This window comes from Ranitomeya variabilis, chromosome 1, assembly GCF_051348905.1.
Source record: "Ranitomeya variabilis isolate aRanVar5 chromosome 1, aRanVar5.hap1, whole genome shotgun sequence".
Classification (NCBI taxonomy): Eukaryota; Metazoa; Chordata; class Amphibia; order Anura; family Dendrobatidae; genus Ranitomeya; species Ranitomeya variabilis.
In genome coordinates, this window is record NC_135232.1 from 863531209 (window position 1) to 863553258 (window position 22050).

The following is a 22050-nucleotide window of genomic DNA, read 5'->3' on the forward strand; positions in this document are numbered from 1 at the left end:
GGCTGTACCTCTCTCATCTCTCCTTGTAGTTGTTCCGGGAGAAAAGAGAGACTACAGTTGAAGTGCTGCCCTGTCAGTGACAAAAAACCTTTTTTTATATAATTTTTTTTCTAATAACTTTTTTTTATAATTCTTTAGGGTTAGGGTTATGCATATTAGGGTTAGGGTTATGCATATTAGAGTTAGGGTTATGCATATTAGGGTTACACATATTAGGGTTAGCAGAGGAAATAAAATGGCCCGCAGAACTTTCAGCGCGGAGCAAGCTTAGGTTATGTGCACACGTAGGAAATGTGGTGCAGAATTTTCTGCACTAAATCTGCATCTCCTGCTTTTTTGTTGCGGATTTTGTGCAGATTTTACCAGTGCGGATTTTTATCATGGAGGGGTGCAGAAACGCTGCAAAACTGCACAAAAGAAGTGTCATGAACTTCGTTTAAATCTGCAGCAATTCCGCACTGATTGTTCTGCACCATCTGCACAGCTTTTTTTTTACCATTGATTTACATTGTACTGTAACTCACAGTGCGGAACTGCACCTTTTCTGCGCAGAAAAATCCGCTGCAGTTCTGCAGGAAATCTGCAACATGTGCACATAGCCTTACAGCCTGCTTTGCTCTGGCAGTGAAACAGAATCTGCCTCTGAAGCTGAGCAGCTGTCAGTGATGATGATGCTTCCTCCACAGGATCCCCCAGCCCGATGGTAGCGGAGTCGGTCGTCACTGCTGAAGCTTCAGAGGCAGGACCAAGTACCGCAGTCCCCCGCCACTGTGGTATAATGACACCTCATTTTCCCCTCAAATTCCCCCTTTGTCTGCAGTCCCTGGAATAAGAGAAGATGTCGCCAATTTTACCCCCATTGATTTTTTTCAAATTTTCATTAGCCCGGAAGTCCTGCAATCGTCCACCAAACAAAACTATATGCCCAACAATATATTTCCCAAAAACCCACTGCCTTTCATTCCGGTTCCTGGATACCCACAAATGTCCCCGAAATAAAAAAAATTCTTAGGCCTCACCCTGAATATGGGTTTAGTAAAAAAAAAACACACTCCGCTCTTACTGGGCAACAAAAGGTGTCCACAGCACCCTTGTATTTGCAGCTGTCATGTCCCGAGTCCGTTACGAAGCCCTGATGAGATTCCTCCACTTCAGTGACAATTCCCAAGCCCCAACAAGAACTGACCCCAACTACGATCGGCTAAATAAATTGAGACCCCTAATTTCCTTCCTAAAAACTTAATTTCTTAATTCCTATACTCCAAAGCAAAATGTGGCAGTCGACGAGTCCTTGATGAGCTACAAGGGCCGTCTGTCATTCCGCCAATTTATTCCCTCCATGAGAAACAAATACGGCATAAAATTATACAAAACTTACGAGAGCTCATCATGGTACACTTCCACCTTCCTTATTTATGAAGGTAGGGACCGCCAAATAAACCCCACAAACTGCCCCCAGACAAAATTGTCTGGGAGCTAATGACGCCCTTTCTCCATCAAGGGTACCACGTGTATACTGACAACTACTACACGAGAGTAGTGTACCATCGGGTGGTTTCGTCAAATTCAATCTGACAGGTGCCCCGCCACTATCAAAATGTATCAAAAGGGTGTAACCCCTCCTCCCCTCCCTGTCAGCCAGCTGTCCCTGGCTGATTTTCCCTTTTGATATAGTTGGATATTGTTAATTTGCTCCAGTGATTATTATCCCAGTATTTGTTTTTATATTAGATTTTCATATGTAGTTGTTGTGTGACTGCATTCTGTAATCAGGGGGCAGTGTGTTTTATTACCAGTGGTATGTCTCTATCAAAAAGACTACTTGGGTCATTATATGTTGTATTAAGTTTGCTCTTATTTGCAAGTGCTGCGAAATTAACACAAACAGTTGTTTGTGGCTTCTGTAATCGCTGACCGCTACATATTTAGAATGAAAGCCCCGGCAGCATAATTTTTCAGAGTGTCCTGGGCTGTGTTAGGTGTGATAACGCCCCTACCCTGTACAGATAAAGGGTTGTGTTAGGTGTGATAACGCCCCACCCTGTACAGATAATGTCCAAGCAAAGCGCGGGCGGCTAACCACAGTCACAAGATAAAATAGATAGCCACAAGGACAGAGACGCCCCACCCTGTACAGGTAATGTCCACGGTATAATTCTCAATATTATGAAAAGATGACAATCATTGTATGGTTTTAAAAAGGCTTTATTAAATTGATACGATTCTGCAATGTTAGCTAAATCTTAATAGAGTTTCTGTAACAGAAACTAGTGACCATTAACTAGATGCTAGCAGATGTTAGCGAGCAGTGTGAAGCTGATAGACAAGAACATTTTTTATTAAATTGAGAATTTATTGCTGTAAAATAAATACAGCTCAAAGACATTTTAATACTATACATTAACTAAATGCTAGAGTTTCTGTAACAGAAACTAGTGACCATTAACTAGATGCTAGCAGATGTTAGCGAGCAGTGTAAAGCTGATAGACAAGAACATTTTTGATTAAATTGATAAAGCGATAATGTCAGGTGTTGGACATGCATTTATCAGTCTTTCATACGTATACGTATATTTATTTTTTTTTTGGATTCTACTCGACTTCCCGCAACGGAGTTCCGTGCACCTGCGTTCATCAATGGTGAGTGTCATGATCTCTGCAGGCAGAGATCATAGCAAGCCTATAGAGGGACAAGCTCTCGGAAGATGGAACTATACTGACCATGAACTAAGCCTGCCGCGCAACTAGAAATAGCCAGGTAGCATTTCCTATTTATCGCTAGATGCCCAGCTCTGGCCTAAGACCTAAATAGCTAGCAGAGGGAAATATAAGACCTGGCTCACCTCTAGAGAAATATTCCAAAGAAGACAGTAGCCCCCCACATATAATGACGGTGAGTTCAGATGAAACAACAAACGCAGCAGGAAAATAGTCTTAGCAAATTTGAGGTCCGCTTACTAGATAGCAGAAGACAGATAGTATACTTTCATGGTCAGCAGAAAAACACTAACAAAACACCATCCAGAGATTACCTTAAACTCTGGCATTAACTCATAACGCCAGAGTAGCAATCCCTGATCAACGAGAGCTTTCCAGACACAGTAACAAAACTTCAGCTGTGAACTGGAACAAATAGGCAAAACAAAACATGGACAAAAGTCCAACTTATCTAGTAGTTGTCTAGAAGCAGGAACAAGCACTGAGAGGCATCAGATAACATTGTTGACCGGCAAGAAACCACCAGAGAAATGAGCTTAAATAGCGACACCCACTACTGATGGAACCAGGTGAAACAGGAAAGAGGATGACAAGTCCAATTCCACAAACGGCCACCGGGGGAGCCCAGAATCCAAATTCACAACAGTACCCCCCCCTCAAGGAGGGGGCACCGAACCCTCACCAGATCCACCAGGGCGACCAGGATGAGCCCTATGGAAGGCACGAACAAGATCAGAAGCATGAACATCAGATGCATTGACCCAAGAATTATCCTCCTGGCCGTAACCCTTCCAGTTGACCAGATACTGGAGTCTCCGTCTGGAAACACGAGAGTCCAAAATTTTCTCCACAACGTACTCCAACTCACCCTCAACCAACACCGGAGCAGGAGGCTCAACTGAAGGTACAACAGGTACCTCATACCTGCGCAATAACGACCGATGAAAAACGTTATGAATGGAAAAGGACGCAGGGAGGTCCAAACGGAAAGAAACAGGATTAAGAATCTCCAATATTCTATAAGGGCCGATGAACCGAGGTTTAAACTTAGGAGAAGAGACCCTCATAGGGACAAAACGAGAAGACAACCACACCAAATCTCCAACACAAAGCCGAGAACCAACACGACGATGACGGTTGGCAAAACGCTGAGTCTTCTCCTGGGACAACTTCAAATTGTCCATAACCTGCCCCCAGATGTGATGCAATCTCTCCACCACCGCATCCACTCCAGGACAATCCGAGGATTCCACCTGACCGGAGGAAAATCGAGGGTGAAACCCCGAATTACAGAAAAACGGGGACACCAAGGTGGAAGAGCTGGCCCGATTATTGAGGGCGAACTCTGCCAATGGCAAAAAAGCAACCCAATCATCCTGGTCAGCAGAGACAAAACACCTCAGATATGTCTCCAGGGTCTGATTAGTCCGCTCGGTCTGGCCATTAGTCTGAGGGTGAAAAGCAGATGAAAAAGACAAATCTATGCCCATCCTAGCACAGAATGCCCGCCAAAATCTAGACACAAATTGGGTACCTCTGTCAGAAACAATATTCTCAGGAATACCGTGCAATCGGACAACATTCTGAAAAAACAGAGGAACCAACTCAGAAGAAGAAGGCAACTTGGGCAGAGGAACCAAATGGACCATTTTAGAGAAACGGTCACAGACCACCCAGATGACAGACATCTTCTGGGAAACAGGCAGATCTGAAATAAAATCCATCGAGATGTGTGTCCAAGGCCTCTTAGGAATAGGCAAGGGCAACAGCAGTCCGCTAGCCCGAGAACTACAAGACTTGGCCCGAGCACAAACGTCACATGACTGCACAAAGACTCGCACATCTCGTGACAGGGAAGGCCACCAGAAGGATCTTGCCACCAAATTCCTGGTACCAAAAATTCCGGGATGACCTGCCAATGCAGAAGAATGTACCTCAGAGATGACTCTGCTGGTCCAATCATCCGGAACAAACAGTCTATCAGGCGGACAACGATCCGGTCTATCCGCCTGAAACTCTTGCAAGGACCGCCGCAGATCAGGAGAAACGGCCGACAAAATTACTCCCTCCCTAAGGATACCTGTGGGTTCAGAATTACCAGGAGAGTCCGGGTCAAAACTCCTAGAAAGGGCATCTGCCTTAACATTCTTAGAACCCGGTAGGTATGACACCACAAAATTAAAGCGAGAAAAAAATAAAGACCAGCGCGCCTGTCTAGGATTCAGGCGTCTGGCAGTCTCAAGATAAATCAAATTTTTGTGGTCAGTCAATACCACCACCTGATGCCTAGCCCCCTCGAGCCAATGGCGCCACTCCTCAAACGCCCACTTCATGGCCAAAAGCTCCCGATTCCCAACATCATAATTCCGCTCTGCGGGCGAAAATTTGCGAGAAAAGAAGGCACAAGGCCTAATGACGGAGCAGTCGGAACCTTTCTGCGACAACACTGCCCCAGCTCCGATCTCCGAAGCGTCAACCTCAACCTGAAAAGGCAGATTCACATCAGGCTGACGCAACACAGGGGCAGAGGCAAAACGGTGCTTAAGCTCCTGAAAGGCCTCTACAGCATGAGGGGACCAATTAGCCACATCAGCGCCTTGTCTGGTCAAATCAGTCAGTGGTTTAACGACATCCGAAAAACCAGCAATAAATCGGCGGTAAAAGTTGGCAAAGCCCAAAAATCTCTGAAGACCCTTAAGAGAGGAGGGCTGGGTCCAGTCACAAATAGCTTGCACCTTGACGGGATCCATCTCAATGGAAGAGGGAGAAAAAATATACCCCAAAAAGGAAATTTTCTGGACCCCAAAAACGCACTTAGACCCCTTCACACATAAAGAATTAGACCGCAGAACCTGAAAAACTCTCCTGACCTGCTGGACATGAGAGTCCCAGTCATCAGAAAAAATCAGAATATCATCCAGATATATTATCACAAATTTATCCAGAAAATCGCGGAAAATATCATGCATAAAAGACTGGAAAACTGAAGGGGCATTAGAAAGACCAAAAGGCATGACCAAATACTCAAAGTGGCCCTCGGGCGTATTAAATGCGGTCTTCCACTCATCCCCCTGCCTGATCCGCACCAAATTATACGCCCCACGAAGATCAATTTTAGAGAACCACTTAGCACCCTCTATACGAGCAAACAAATCAGTAAGCAATGGCAATGGGTATTGATACTTAACAGTGATCTTATTCAGAAGCCGATAATCAATACATGGTCTCAAAGAGCCGTCTTTTTTTGAGACAAAGAAAAACCCAGCTCCCAAGGGAGAAGAAGATGGACGAATATGTCCCTTTTCCAAAGACTCCTTTATATATTCCCGCATAGCAGCATGTTCCGGCACAGACAGATTAAACAAACGACCCTTTGGATATTTACAACCCGGTATCAAATCTATGGCACAATCGCACTCACGGTGCGGAGGTAACGACCCAAGCTTGGGTTCGTCAAAGACGTCTTGATAATCAGAGAGGAACTCAGGGACTTCAGAGGGAATGGACGACGAAATAGAAACCAAAGGTAAGTCCCCATGAATACCCTTACATCCCCAGCTCAACACAGACATTGCTCTCCAGTCCAAGACTGGGTTGTGAGACTGCAACCATGGCAATCCCAGTACCAAATCGTCATGTAAATTATACAGCACCAGGAAACGAATAATCTCCTGGTGATCCGGATTGATACGCATGGTTACTTGTGTCCAGTATTGTGGTTTATTATTAGCCAATGGGGTGGAGTCAATCCCCTTCAGAGGAATAAGAGTCTCCAAAGGCTCTAAATCAAAACCACAACGATTGGCAAAGGACCAATCCATAAGACTCAGAGCGGCGCCAGAGTCAACATAGGCGTCCGTGGCAATGGATGACAAAGAGCAAATCAGGGTTACAGACAAAATAAACTTAGACTGAATGGTGCCAATGGAAACAGACTTATCAAGCTTCTTTGTACGCCTAGAGCATGCTGATATAACATGAGTAGAATCCCCACAATAGAAACACAATCCATTCTTCCGTCTAAAATTCTGTCGCTCGCTCTTGGACAGAATTCTATCACACTGCATACTTTCTGGCGTCTTTTCCATAGACACCGCCAGATGGTGCACCGGTTTGCGCTCCCGCAGACGCCTATCAATCTGAATAGCCATTGTCATGGACTCATTCAGACCTGCAGGCACAGGGAACCCCACCATAACATCCTTAACGGCATCAGAGAGACCTTCTCTGAAAGTTGCCGCCAAGGCGCACTCATTCCACTGAGTAAGCACAGACCATTTACGGAATTTTTGGCAGAAAACTTCAGCTTCGTCTTGCCCCTGAGATAGTGCCATCAAAGTTTTTTCTGCCTGAAGTTTCAAATGAGGTTCCTCATAAAGCAAGCCCAAGGCCAGAAAAAACGCATCCACATCGCGTAACGCAGGATCCCCTGCTGGCAATGAGAAGGCCCAATCTTGAGGGTCACCCCTGAGCAAGGAAATCACAATCCTAACCTGCTGAGCAGGGTCTCCAGCTGAACGAGACTTCAGGGACAAATAAAGCTTACAATTATTTCGGAAATTCTGGAAGCTAGCTCTATTCCCTGTGAAGAACTCCGGCAAAGGAATTCTCGGCTCAGATACCGGAGCATGTACCACAAAATCTTGTAAATTTTGTACTTTCGTGATGAGATTATTCAAACCCGCAGTTACACTCTGGAGATCCATTATTGTCAGGTGCACACAGAGCCATACAGAGATTAGGAGGAGAGAGAGAAAAAAGACTGCAGCAAGGCAGACTGGAAAAAAAAAAAAAAAAAAAAAAAAAAAAAATTCCAGCAGACTTCTTATAACTCTCCTTTCTCAACCTGGGTCTTTAACACTTTATTGGCCGGTCAAACTGTCATGATCTCTGCAGGCAGAGATCATAGCAAGCCTATAGAGGGACAAGCTCTCGGAAGATGGAACTATACTGACCATGAACTAAGCCTGCCGCGCAACTAGAAATAGCCAGGTAGCATTTCCTATTTATCGCTAGATGCCCAGCTCTGGCCTAAGACCTAAATAGCTAGCAGAGGGAAATATAAGACCTGGCTCACCTCTAGAGAAATATTCCAAAGAAGACAGTAGCCCCCCACATATAATGACGGTGAGTTCAGATGAAACAACAAACGCAGCAGGAAAATAGTTTTAGCAAATTTGAGGTCCGCTTACTAGATAGCAGAAGACAGATAGTATACTTTCATGGTCAGCAGAAAAACACTAACAAAACACCATCCAGAGATTACCTTAAACTCTGGCATTAACTCATAACGCCAGAGTAGCAATCCCTGATCAACGAGAGCTTTCCAGACACAGTAACAAAACTTCAGCTGTGAACTGGAACAAATAGGCAAAACAAAACATGGACAAAAGTCCAACTTATCTAGTAGTTGTCTAGAAGCAGGAACAAGCACTGAGAGGCATCAGATAACATTGTTGACCGGCAAGAAACCACCAGAGAAATGAGCTTAAATAGCGACACCCACTACTGATGGAACCAGGTGAAACAGGAAAGAGGATGACAAGTCCAATTCCACAAACGGCCACCGGGGGAGCCCAGAATCCAAATTCACAACAGGTGAGCTGGCTTACAACCCTTTTTTTTTTCTTACAATTGTATGTACACATGCATGATTTAGTTTAAAAGCATATAGTTCAGCGATAATGTCAGGAGTTGGACAGGCATTTATCAGTCTTTCATACGTATCACAGAAAGATTTTAGTTTGATCTGTGCGAGTTTGATATGGACGTACTGAGCAGACATGGCAATAAAGATTTTGATGTGTTCATCATTCCACACAGGGCTCCCCATGTAAGATGAATGTTCAGCAACAGGCTGTTTTTACTTACGCGGCGCCGCGACACTGAGCGTTTCTTTAGAGGTAGTACATTGTCAAAATCGCTGGAAGATCCTGCAAGAGCAGAATCTGCAGATTGTACAGCTTGACACACCCATATATTGAACGGAACTGTGGGTGACCACATACCCGCGGAGAGCTGTTCAATTTCTGTTTTCAGAAGTAACTTGTGGGGTTTTGCAGCGGTGTAATTACAGATCTGCGCAGAATCAGCCACAAAGCTAATGCGTCTGTGAGAACAACGCCTCTTTCGCCCATCTGTGTTGTAGATCGTGAGGAAAGCTACGCGGCACCCAAACACTCAGGGAATCCAAGCCCCAAGATTTCACGTCAAAAATCTAAGAATGTTTCAAGAAAGCGATTTGCATCGCAGATCGCCAGTCCCTGTATAACTCCGGAGGCCAATAGCACAGTCAGCACCCCACAAGTTACTTCTGAAAACAGAGAAATTGAACAGCTCTCCGCGGGTATGTGGTCACCCACAGTTCCGTTCAATATACGGGTGTGTCAAGCTGTACAATCTGCAGATTCTGCTCTTGCAGGATCTTACAGAGATTTTGACAATGTACTACCTCTAAAGAAACGCTCAGTGTCGCGGCGCCGCGCAAGTTAAAAACAGCCTGTTGCTGAACATTCATCTTACACGGGGAGCCCTGTGTGGAATGATGAACACATCAAAATCTTTATTGCCATGTCTGCTCAGTACGTCCATATCAAACTCGCACAGATCAAACTAAAATCTTTCTGTGATACGTATGAAAGACTGATAAATGCCTGTCCAACTCTTGACATTATCGCTGAACTATATGCTTTTAAACTAAATCATGCATGTGTACATACACCCCACCTGTGAATTTAAATAAATCTAAATCCACATGACTAAGCCTGGTTGGCTATTGGTTGAAAATTAACTAATAATGAAATGTCGTAGATCGTTCAGACGTTTTACAGCATTTTTATCATCATCAAAGGCCGTCCCGCAATTTCAACGCGCATATACATACAGACCATTTTAGATTTGTAAATTTGAAACAAATAATGCTGCAAAAACACAGAATAAACATAATATGCCCGTAAAATGCGTGTGATGTGTTATAAAACTCATATAAAAATGAGAATGTGTTATAAATCTCATATAAAATGAGAATTACAGTATCAAATAATGCTGCAAAAACACAGAATATACATAATATGCCTGTGAGAATGTGTTATAAAACTCATATAAAAATGAGAATGTGTTATAAATCTCATATAAAATGAGAATTACAGTATCAAATAATGATGCAAAACACAAAATATACATAATATACCAGTGAGAATGTGTTATAAAACTAATATAAAAATGAGAATGTGTTATAAATCTCATATAAATGAGAATTACAGTATCAAATAATGGTGCAAAACACAAAATATACATAATATACCCGTGAGAATGTGTTATAAAACTCATATAAAAATGAGAATGTGTTATAAATCTCATATAAATGAGAATTACAGTATCAAATAATGATGTAAAACACAAAATATCCATAATATACCCGTGAGGATGTGTTATAAAACTCATATAAAAATGAGAATGTGTTATAAATCTCATATAAAATGAGAATTACAGTATCAAATAATGGTGCAAAACACAAAATATACATAATATACCCGTGAGAATGTGTTATAAATCTCATATAAAAATGAGAATGTGTTATAAATCTCATATAAAATGAGAATTACAGTATCAAATGATGCAAAACACAAAATATACATAATATACCCATGAGAATGTGTTATAAAACTAATATAAAAATGAGAATGTGTTATAAATCTCATATAAATGAGAATTACAGTATCAAATAATGGTGCAAAACACAAAATATACATAATATACCCGTGAGAATGTGTTATAAAACTCATATAAAAATGAGAATGTGTTATAAATCTCATATAAAATGAGAATTACAGTATCAAATAATGGTGCAAAACACAAAATATACATAATATACCCGTGAGAATGTGTTATAAACCAGGTACATTGCCATACACACCGAGGCCAGGGTGATGAGCTGAAAAAGATCAACACAGTGATACGTATGAAAGACTGATAAATGCATGTCCAACACCTGACATTATCGCTTTATCAATTTAATAAAAAATGTTCTTGTCTATCAGCTTCACACTGCTCGCTAACATCTGCTAGCATCTAGTTAATGGTCACTAGTTTCTGTTACAGAAACTCTATTGAGATTTAGCGAACATTGCAGAATCGTATCAATTTAATAAAGCCTTTTTAAAACCCATACAATGATTGTCATCTTTTCATATTGAGAATTATACCGTGGACATTACTTGTACAGGGTGGGGCGTCTCTGTCCTTGTGGCTATCTATTTTATCTTGTGACTGTGGTTAGCCGCCCGCGCTTTGCTTGGACATTATCTGTACAGGGTGGGGCGTTATCACACCTAACACAACCCTTTATCTGTACAGGGTAGGGGCGTTATCACACCTAACACAGCCCAGGACACGCTGAAAAATTATGCTGCCGGGGCTTTCATTCTAAATATGTAGCGGTCAGCGATTACAGAAGCCACAAACAACTGTTTGTGTTAATCTCGCAGCACTGGCAAATAAGAGCAAACTTAATACAACATATAATGACCCAAGTAGTCTTTTTGATAGAGACATACCACTGGTAATAAAACACACTGCCCCTTGATTACAGAATGCAGTCACACAACAACTACATATGAAAATCTAATATAAAAACAAATACTGGGATAATAATCACTGGAGCAAATTAACAATATCCAACTATATCAAAAGGGAAAATCAGCCAGGGACAGCTGGCTGACAGGGAGGGGAGGGGTTACACCCTTTTGATACATTTTGATAGGGGCGGGGCACCTGTCAGATTGAGTTTGACGAAACCACCCGTTGATACACTACTCACGAGCATCCCCCTATATAAATCCCTCCATGCTGCAAATACAGGGCCCTCTGGGCAGTCAGGAAAAACAGAGTGGGATTTCCATCACAGTTGGTGTCCAGACGTTTGGAGAGGGGGGCGTCATTCTCACTCGCAAGTGACCAACTTCTTGCAGTGAAGTGGAAAGACAGGAAGGACGCCTACATGCTTACCACACTGCATGCGGACACCACTGTGACGATCAGAGAGAGGGGTGCCACCAGGGACAAGGAAAAACCAGTCTGCGTCACAGACTATAACAAATATATGGGTGGCGTAGACTAGTCAGACCAGGTTCTGCAACCATACCTGGTCAAGAGGAAGACCAGGGCCTGGTACAAAAAGGTGGCAATCTACCTTATTCAAACTGCCACATATACTGTAACAGCTTTGTCCTGTATAAAAAGTCCCAAGGACCACTTACGTTCCTGCACTTTCAGGAAAAGATTGTAGAGAGCCTTATATTTGAGTCAATGGCACAGGGGGAAGCCTTCGACTCTGAGGATTCCCAGAGACTTGCAGAACGCCATTTTCCTCACCCTGTCCCTGCCACTCCCACCCAAAGGTATCCTCAAAAAAGATGCCGAGTTTGCAGAAAGCATGGCAGACGGAGTGATTCCTGATTCTATTGCCTCACATGCCCATCTCAACCAGGCCTTTGTATCTCCCCGTTTTGAGTCCTACCACACCACCTACAAATATTAGTTTGTTTTTTTTTTCAATAATTTTTATTTTCTGCTTAGTGGCCCCAGTAGAACAATTTGGAACAATTGATAAAGAATATTTTAATTAGTAGATCCCATTTTACCCCATTTCACAATTAATTCCAGAACTTGATCAATCCCATACCAAACTACTATCCCAACAAATTCTCATCCACGTACCCACGTCTGTACGCTCTAGAGTGTGGACCCCACAAATGTTCTTGCAAAGTCAGGTCATCAGAAAATTCTAGGACTTGATCAATCCCATACCAAAGTACTATCCCAAGAAATTCTCGGCCACGTACCCACATCAAAACGTGTTAGAATGTGGACCCCACAAATGATCTTAAATAGTCAGATCATCTGAAAATGAATTCAAGGACTTGATTACTCACAAACATTTTTGACCATTTATCTAACTTTGACTGTTTTTACGACTGTCTTGCTACACAAAACTTTGGCTTCCATTTATATTACTTATATTTATGTTGATGATACGGGCATGATCATTTTATTGGAGGATTTCTAAAAATGAGGAAATTCCGTACTTATACACTATAGGCTTTACTTTATGGTTCTTGCCGAACCTCTGGTACCAGACAATACTTTCTATAGAGAACTGGTTGTTTTGTGCATATAGCGGTTCTGACCTTGGCGGGTGGGAGCTTGCTATGGTGTACCACGTCTATTGGCACATTCTTCTCTCATATAGGGATTGATGGAGCTAAACGGACGTTGTACGACCAGTCTCTGAAAGTGTCTGCCATTCTAGCCCTGATGGTGTTCTTTCATCTTTGGAACAAACTCAGCTTTGCCACATAATTGGCTGCATTTTCCTCCACATTTTGCCCTTCATTCCAGTACACTTTATTCTTCCTGCTACAATATACGCAAATGCGGGACAACTGTTTTGTTAGCAAGACCAATTTTATAATCAGCCAATGTGTTTTTAGGAGCATGCCTCCCTCTGTGAGTAATAATTCCTGGAAGGATTTTCTTGTTTGCTCAATGTCTCTAGAAGCTTTGAATGGGTCCTGGATCTTCAATTTCACCCTAAAGACCAAATGGTATGCCATCTATTATAGACACTGCTTTGTCACCAGTACTCACATTGGTGCCATGTTGGATATATTTCTGAACACTTAAAAACTAGTGAAATAAAATTTGAGGATTGTTCCTCAGAACTTACAAAAAAGAATCATAAAACAGACAGTGAAAAAAACGCAAATTGTAAATTTTCAAGCTTGTGTTGCATCAACTGCATAAAAAATGGTGGCATCAAACTACTCATTACCTCCCTAGACAAATAGATTAGAGGGTACAATTTATAAAAAGACATTTATGGGGCATTTCTGTTGCTCTTGAACCATACAGGCTCTGCCAGTATAACAATCTATTTCAAATAAAGCAAAATTTGTCACATTGTGCCCCTTTCTGTCCGAGCCCTGCCATTTGTCCAAACAGAACGTTTTGACTACATATGGGATATCGCTGCGCTCATAATAAAGTGGGTAACGAATTGTGGGGTCCACTTTTTGGTGTTATTTCTGAAAAAAGTGAGAAATTCAGGTCTAAAACAAGATTTTCGTGAAAAAAATGATTTTTTTTAATATGACGACCTAATCAAACTCTGTGTCGTACATGTGGGTTCAAATTGCTCAATATACCCGATTAAAATCTTTGAGGGGTGTAGTTTCCAAAATGGAGTCAGTTGTGGGGGGTTTCTGCTGTTAGGCACATCTACAAACCCAAAATGGCATCCGCTCTCACAATTAAGAGATTAAAAAGTCAAACGGCGCTCCTTCCCTTCCGAGCTCTGCAGTGCGCCCAAACAGAGGTTTATCCCCACATATGGGGTATCGACATACTCAGGACAAATTGCACAACAACTTTTTGGGTCCAATTTCTCTCGCTACCCTTGGGGAAATAAAAAATTGTGTCGAAAAGATCATTTTTGTGAAAAAAATGATTTCTAATTTTTTCGGCTCTACGTTATAAACTTGTGTGAAGCACTTGGGGGTTCAAAGTGTTGACTACACACCTAGATAAGTTCCTTAGGGGGGTCTAGTTTCCAAAATGGTGTCACTTGTGGGGGGGTTTCCACTGTTTAGGCACATCGGGGGTTCTCCAAACGTGACATGGCATCCGATCTCAATTCCAGCCAATTCTTCGTTGAAAAAGTCAAGTGGCGCTCCTTCCCTTCTGAGCTCTACTGTGCATTCAAACAGTGGTTCACCCCCACATACAGGGTATCGACATACTCAGGACTAATTGCACAACAACTTTTGGGGTCCAATTTCTCTTGCTACCCTTGGGAAAATAAAAAATTGGGGGCGAAAAGATCATTTTTGTGAAAAAAATATGATTTTTAATTTTTTCGACTCTACGCTATAAACTTGTGTGAAGCACTTGGGGGTTCAAAGTGTTGACTACACACCTAGATAAGTTCCTTAGGGGTCTAGTTTCCAAAATGATGTCACTTGTGGGGGGTTTCCATTGTTTAGGCACATTAGTGGCTCTCCGAACGCGACATGGTGTCCGATCTCAATTCCAGGGAATTGTGTTGAAAAAGTCAAATGGCGCTCCTACCCTTCTGCGCTCTGCTGTGCACCCAAACAGTGGTTCACTCCCACATATGGGGTATCGGCATACTCCGGACAAATTGCACAACAAATTTTGTGGTTCATTTTCTCTTTTTACACTTGTGAAAATAAAAAAAATTGGTTCTGAAGTAAAATCTTTGTGAAAAAAAGTTAAATGTTCATTTTTTTCTTCCACATTGCTTCAGTTCCTATGAAGCAATTGAAGGGTTAATAAAGTTCTTGAATGTGGTTTTGTGCACCTTGAGGGGTGCAGTTTTTAGAATGGTGTCACTTTTGGGTATTTCCTGCCATATAGACCCCTAAAAATGACTTCAAATGTGAGGTGGTCCCTAAAAAAAATGGTTTTGTAAATTTTGTTGTAAAAATAAGAAATTGCTGGTCAAATTTTAACCCTCATAACTCCGTATTAAAAAAAATTTTGTTTTCAAAATTGTGCTGATGTAAAGTAGACATATGGGAAATGTTATTTATTGACCATTTTGTGTGACATATCTCTCTGATGTAAAGGCATAAAAATTCAAAGTTTGAAAATTGCAAAATTTTCACCATATTTCCGTTTTTTTAATAAACGCAAGTAATATCGAATAAATTTTACCACTAACATGAAGTACAGTATGTCACGAAAAAACAGTCTCAGAATCAGCGGAATCCGTTGAAGCGTTCCCGAGTTATAACCTCATAAATTGACAGTGGTCAGAATTGTAAAAATTGGCTTGGTCATTAAGTACCAAATTGGCTCTGTCACTAAGGGGTTAAATGTGACAGAATGGATGTTATTTACCTGCAGATACAGGGTTAATTTGCAGGGAATAGTGTTATGAAGGTGCATGGCTGCTGTACTTAAAGTGCAGCACCTAGGAGGAAATTAACTTTATTCCTCCAAGGAGCCGTCGGCTTTCAGTCATACAGGTGTGCTGGTGCGGCTACGGTCCCTGCTCCCAGCACAGAGTGACGGCTGTAGGCATGCCACGGAACTAACAGCTGGCTCTCCACTGATGAGTCAGCTGTCAAAGTGCAGGAGAATGCTTACTGCAGTTGTGCTGCATGACTTAAAGTCGGAAGATTCTGGAATAACGCTCATTTTCTCCAGGGAGCAGTGCTTTCAGTGACGGAGCAGGGTGAATTCATAGCACTATTAACCTCCAGGTTATACCTGCAGGTTAATAGCGTTATCAAACCTTACAGATTCTCTTAACATATAAAAAGAAATATTGATTATGCTAGATTATTTTGTTTTTAGATAGATACTGTATGTGCTAAGAGAAATAGAATATGCAAATTGCCTCTTCTGAGAAAAAGAGGACTTAACTCTATAGCGCCACATATTGGAAGTAGCGATCCTACAAGTCACAATCAACCCTTTAACGAGTTGTGCAATATGACTTAGGATTAAAGCCAAATCAGTATCTCAATTCGCAGACACGGTGTTTCGGGCTGTTGGCCCTCGTCAGTGCGAAGCATGAGAACTGATTTGGCTGATTTGGCTAGGTGAGAGGCTCTGGAGAAATAGAAAAATAGATGCGTTTAATTATTGTTAACCAACCACTGAGTGACCGTGCAGGCATCTCTAGGAGCCTCAGCCACAGGGAAAACATCTAGAGATGTCACTAGCAGAGCTGGGAACCAGCAGCTGTGTGTCAGGCAGCGTCCCAGTGATCATGTGATGACCACTGGAAGGCCATGTTCACTCGTTCAGAAATTGGTCAGTATTTTACCTCAGAATTTGTAAGTCAAAACCAGGAGAGGAACAGTATAATAGCAACATATGCAGCACTTCTGCATGTATCACCCTTACAAATACTGAATGTGGCATTACTGGAGCCTCCGCTGTGGAGAAGCTTCTATCCAGCACCAGGAGAGAAGACACATAGCGATGATAAACCACTTCTGCCTTCCCGGGGGACACTCAGCGTCAGGTGATGAAAGCAGGGCGGGGGACCGCCTGGGATTGGTCTCTGGATCTGGGACTGCCCCCGTGGAGGTTGGAAGCTATGGATTCTATTGTCACTTCTAGGTCACAACTTTCATTTTAAATGTGTGGTCTGCTTAAAAACAATCCATACTTAGGCTAGGTTCACATTGCGTCAAGTACATGGCGTTAAACGGATCCGTTTAACGCATGTACAGAAAAGGATCCAATTTTTCGAAAAATCGGCATCACGTTAACGCTTGCGTTAACGCACGTGACCGCGTTTTTCTCATTTGGATGTCTGTTCGCGAAGTATCCGTTTGTCTGCGTTTGTCACTGTCAATAAAGTTTTTTTTTTTTTTCTCCTTTTGTCATCGTCGGGGTGTGGGTGTAGACTCATTCTCCATTTTGAAAGCATTGAGTGAACTTCTGCTAGCAAGATGTTTGTGTCTGAGCTCGTTAGATTTCGCTTGATGCGGTTGCGACTTCGGCAGAGAAAGCGTAGTTCGCAAAGGAGATATTGGATCCACGAAGTGAATTTCTTGTGGAATACATATGGTGCCTTTCACACCCTGTATGTTCAGCTTCGGGATCATCCCTCCAAATTCCAACGCTATCTACGGATGTCCATTGAGACCTTTGATGTTCTGCTCTCACATGTGAAGGATGAGATACATCAACTTCGCAGCACTTTCCGTGAAAGCATCTGTGCGGAGGAACGTTTAGTAGTGACTGTGAGGTAATTATAATTTTTTTTATCATTCTATTGACAAACACTAGATGTAGGTATCGTGGGGCATAATTATGTTCATTTAAGGCAATTGTATATTCTATTGTATGTAGCCTTTTAGTTGTCCTTTAAAATCCTAAACAATTTTTTTTTTTTTTGAATGCCGACAGATATCTGGCTACCGGAGAATCTTTTTCTTCACTGCATTATCAATTTAGACCTGGGAAGTCAACAATTTGCCAACTGGTTCGGGAAACTTGTGATGCCATTTGGAACAACTTGCAACCACTTGTGCTACCAACCCCGACATCAGAAATGTGGCTAGCGATTTCCCAACAGTTCGAGGATGTGGCTAATTTCCCCAATTGTATTGGTGCCGTGGACGGCAAGCACATTCGGATTCAGAAACCAGCGCATAGTGGATCCCTCTACTATAACTATAAGAAATACTTTTCGATTATATTGATGGCTATTGCGGATGCAAGATACTGTTTCGTAGCTGTGGATATTGGTGCGTATGGCCGGACTAACGATTCCAGAGTCTTCAGAGACTCCAACATGGGGAGATGTTTGTACAGCAACAATTTCAACATACCCTTATCACGACCTCTGCCGGGGACAGAAGACCCAAGTTTGCCCTTTGTTTTAGTTGGTGATGAGGCGTTCCAACTTGGACAAAATCTCCTCAAGCCGTACTCAAGCCGTAGTCTGAACTCCACCAGGCGCATTTTTAATTATCGCTTGAGCCGGGCAAGACGTTATGTGGAGTGTGCCTTTGGTATTTTGACATTAAAATGGCGAATTTTACTAACTTGCATGCAACTGCAACCAGAAAATGTGGACCGTGTTGTGAAGGCATGCATCTGTCTGCATAATTTTGTTGCCAGACATGAACCCCAGGTGGTTGACCCCGATGAATTTGAGTCGAACCTCATTAGCATTGAATCTACTGCTGTTCGGTCTACAGCTCAAATAATGAGGATTTGTGATCAATTTGCACAGTACTTCACACATGAAGGCCATGTTCCATGGCAAGACAGACACGTGTGAAAATTATTTAAAGTCTGAAGTTGTGTCCTGATGTTTTGCTGAAATGTGAGGGGTTTTTTTTGTTTTATTTCCCACAACCTTTATGTCTTGTAAAAAGTTACATTCATGTTATTATGTTGTGCTCAAAGTTAAAGTCATACAAGAATCTTAAATTTTAAACTGTTTACTAAAGTTTCGGAATTTGTATGAAAAAACTGTTGCTAGACATGTTTAACATATGATATCCCATAGGGATGTAAAAAAACACACACGAAATTGGGTGCAAAAAAAATAATTAACCAACAAAACGTGAAACGCAGTAATTGCACCTGGCTGGGGACAGTGAGCAGTACTATAGACTCTGGTATTGCACGGGCGTATTGTCCGCCCAACTGAATGATGGACTGCTACTTTGTCTCTGATGTTCCATGCTCGTTTCACCCCGGACGCTATATTGAGGGTTGTAGGCCGGCATGTCTATGCTTCTTTTTCTCGATGGAGCGGGTACCTGGGGGCCCACAAATTCCTCAAGAAGGGCATTCAGTCTTTGCCTAAAACAAAAGGTTTCTGTGTGCCGGGATATTTTGTGCTACAGGCACACAGGACAAAAAAAGTAGCTTCCACTCATTTGCAGAATATACAGACTCGCGGGATTGCAAGTCGGTAATTTCCCGCCTCAGGTCTTTGAGTTCACTACGACACATGTCCTCTACCCTTTGGAGTCCATCGATAATAATGGCATCAGCTTCATCTTTTTGTGATGCTCGCTTGCGTCCACGCTGTGATTGCAACCGGGCACTCACACCAGAAGCAACAGTGCTTCTCTCCCCAGATCGTGGCTCGCTGATGCCAGACACATCTTCAGCGCCCGTCTGCTGGCTTGGTTCCAGTGGAGATGGCTCCAGTTTCTCTGCCTGTCTAGGCGTGGCGGTACTGCATATCGTGCTGAAACCCCCCCCAAAAAATAAATTATTTTTCTATAATTAAACAATTTTGTCTCGCACACAGACCTATTTGTACTTACGAGCGCTGAGACACTGTTTTTTGCAGAAAGAGCAATTGCTCGTAATGCACATACAGGGTCACCCGTTTGACACCTGATCCGCTTGGTGCATTTTGACTGTTCCGGTAGTCACGGACAAAGCGATCCCTTATTGATTTCCAACGGGTATGGACCGCATCGGCTTTAAATGTAAAAAAAAATTTAAAAAAAGATATATAAATAGTAGATAGATAGTTCTTATGTTGATAGTTTTAAAATTGTGTGTAGTTAGTTAAGATAGTTGATATAGATAGTAGATAGATAGTTGATAGATAGTAGTTATTAGATAGATGATAGAGAAATAGTTTAAGAAATAGTGTATAGATAGTTGAAAGTTGAGAGATAGATAGTAGACAATTTAACATCACCAATATTTATCAATTATTTTCTTTGAGGTTGACGACTTCTCCATGTATCGGAGATCGAAGTGACAGATCATTTTATCCCACAACTTGCGGTTCTTCACGATGTCATGGTGGGAGCTGTCGCTTTGGTCCCATATTGAGGGGTTGGCTTCCACAAGGTTGATCAGTGTCTCGTTGTGAATGGTCAACGGCTCTTCGTCAACCACAATCCTTTTTTTTTTGGCTCGCTGACTTGGACTATGTAAACACAAAACGTTATGTTGAAAGGTTCAATTTCACTTTATTGGTAGACTGATAGATACATAGATAGATACATAGATAGAGCGAAAGATAGAGAGAGCGAGATAGTGGATAGATAGTTTATATAGTAGATAGAAAGTGAATAGATTGTAGATAAATATTGGATAGAAAATTTCTAGTTTTATATTTACCACTGGCAGTTGTGGCGACCACAGACGGCGAGGAACCTTCTTTCTCTTGTGTCCTCCGTGTGCCACAACCTATTGTGTATTTAAATGGAAAAAAATAAAATTACATTTCTTGGATCAATAAATTTATGCCTGCAAAACTAAAAATGTCTGCCATGTACCTTTGTGGGTTTTGCCTGTTTTTTTTGGGGGTCCTAGCAGCCTCGGGCTCCGAAGACTCCTATTTGCAATAAAAACATGATTATACACGTGCTTAGCTCAATACACTGGAGTTTCACACAATATTTAGTGGTTTTTTAAAGTGCAAGCCTACCGATTGAGAAGAAAAAACCGCAGACACGCTGCTGCTTCCCTCACTATCCGACATCTGCAACAAAGCAATACATTTTTAGTACACACACATCCGACGGACAATACAGACTCCCATGATGTATACAGAGATATATATATATATACAAATGTACTTACATTTCCTGTAATCTCTTGCAAGACACTTTCTCACGTGCAGCAGGCCTCAGGAAAAATGTGTGCTAGGGACATTAATGGCCGAAATCATGTTTCCTGTCACATGACCACATGGACCACCCTCAAACGCTATTAAAACGCATGGTTCTATTTGGAAATTTTTCACGATTTGCGTCTGGCTGCGTTTGCCATAGCCATCAATGGCAGAATTAACGCTTTCGTTAGTATTGCGTTAGCTTGGCCGGTTCCGAAAACGCTGCAAGCCGCGTTCCAAGGTCCGTCAGAAAAAAACGTTATGTGACAAACGCATGCCAATTTTGGCATGCGTCACGATGTGTCAGACAATGCAAGTCTATGGGCGCATTAGTATGTGCGTTATATTGCGTTTTCACTACTTAAAAACGTGTCCGTTAGATGGACTCAGCGCAATGTGAACCTAGCCTTACCTCCCGGTCTAGCGCCATCCCTGCGATGTGGGGTCATGGGAGACTGTGATGTCAGCCGCCGCGGACCGCCTGCAGCTGACATATTCCGTCAGAGCGGTGTGACACCGGCGTCCAGGTCAGTGTACACACTAGGGGCGCTATGGAGTTGTCCAGTAGTGGACAGGCCCGGTAACAAGGTATGTGCACAGTGTCTGACAGGACTGCTGAGCGCTGTGATTTATCACTTTTGTGACGGCACTGGAACAAATGGTCACCCAGCTGAGCTCTGCTCTCCCCTTGTGCCCCCTCAGTAACAACATACATTACGGCTGTACCATAACGCTCAGTCCCAGCGTTCTGTGGTACTGCTGTTCCCGCCACTTTTCCACGTCTTTCTTTACTGAACACTTCTATTAGTTCTTACTACCTGGATGCGCAGGCGTTCTATGGTTGCTATAGTAACCACAGAGCTGAGCGCAGTGACGTGACAGGTTGCCGCGTACACCGTTGCTGCCGACGTCAGCTCTGCGTCCCGCTATTCCCGGCCTGCGTGGTGTCGTCATCATAGTGCGTCCGACAGGAGCCCTGAGAGAGAAGCCGCGGGAAGCGGAGGAGGAAGAGGTGAGGAGCGCGCAGGGAGGGCTGGACGTGCTGAGACAGGAGCAGCGCTCCGGGGAGTGGGGGAGCCGCTGGTTACGGTGTACAGCCGCCGGCCTGCTTCTGGCACAGGATGTGTGTGAGGGGAAGCCGGCCGGTGTCTTTGCGTGGACGTGTGCGCGCACCGTGTGCTGTGAGGGGG

General features: G+C 42.7%; 1 protein-coding gene and 1 long non-coding RNA gene across 2 annotated transcripts in view; one reads left to right on the forward strand and one right to left on the reverse strand.

Moving 5' to 3' along the window:
• The window catches only part of LOC143787992 (uncharacterized), a 46474-nt gene extending 24829 nt beyond the window's left edge, over positions 1-21645 (reverse strand). The window contains exon 1 of the long non-coding RNA XR_013218525.1: positions 21574-21645. This is a non-coding gene — a long non-coding RNA (uncharacterized LOC143787992). The remainder of the gene's footprint in view (positions 1-21573) is intronic.
• A 49-nt stretch (positions 21646-21694) lies between these two features.
• Positions 21695-22050, forward strand: part of SMARCAD1 (SNF2 related chromatin remodeling ATPase with DExD box 1) — a 166328-nt gene continuing 165972 nt past the window's right edge. Inside the window, exon 1 of the mRNA XM_077277264.1 lies at positions 21695-21872. The gene's annotated coding sequence lies outside the window, so the exon portion shown is untranslated. The remainder of the gene's footprint in view (positions 21873-22050) is intronic.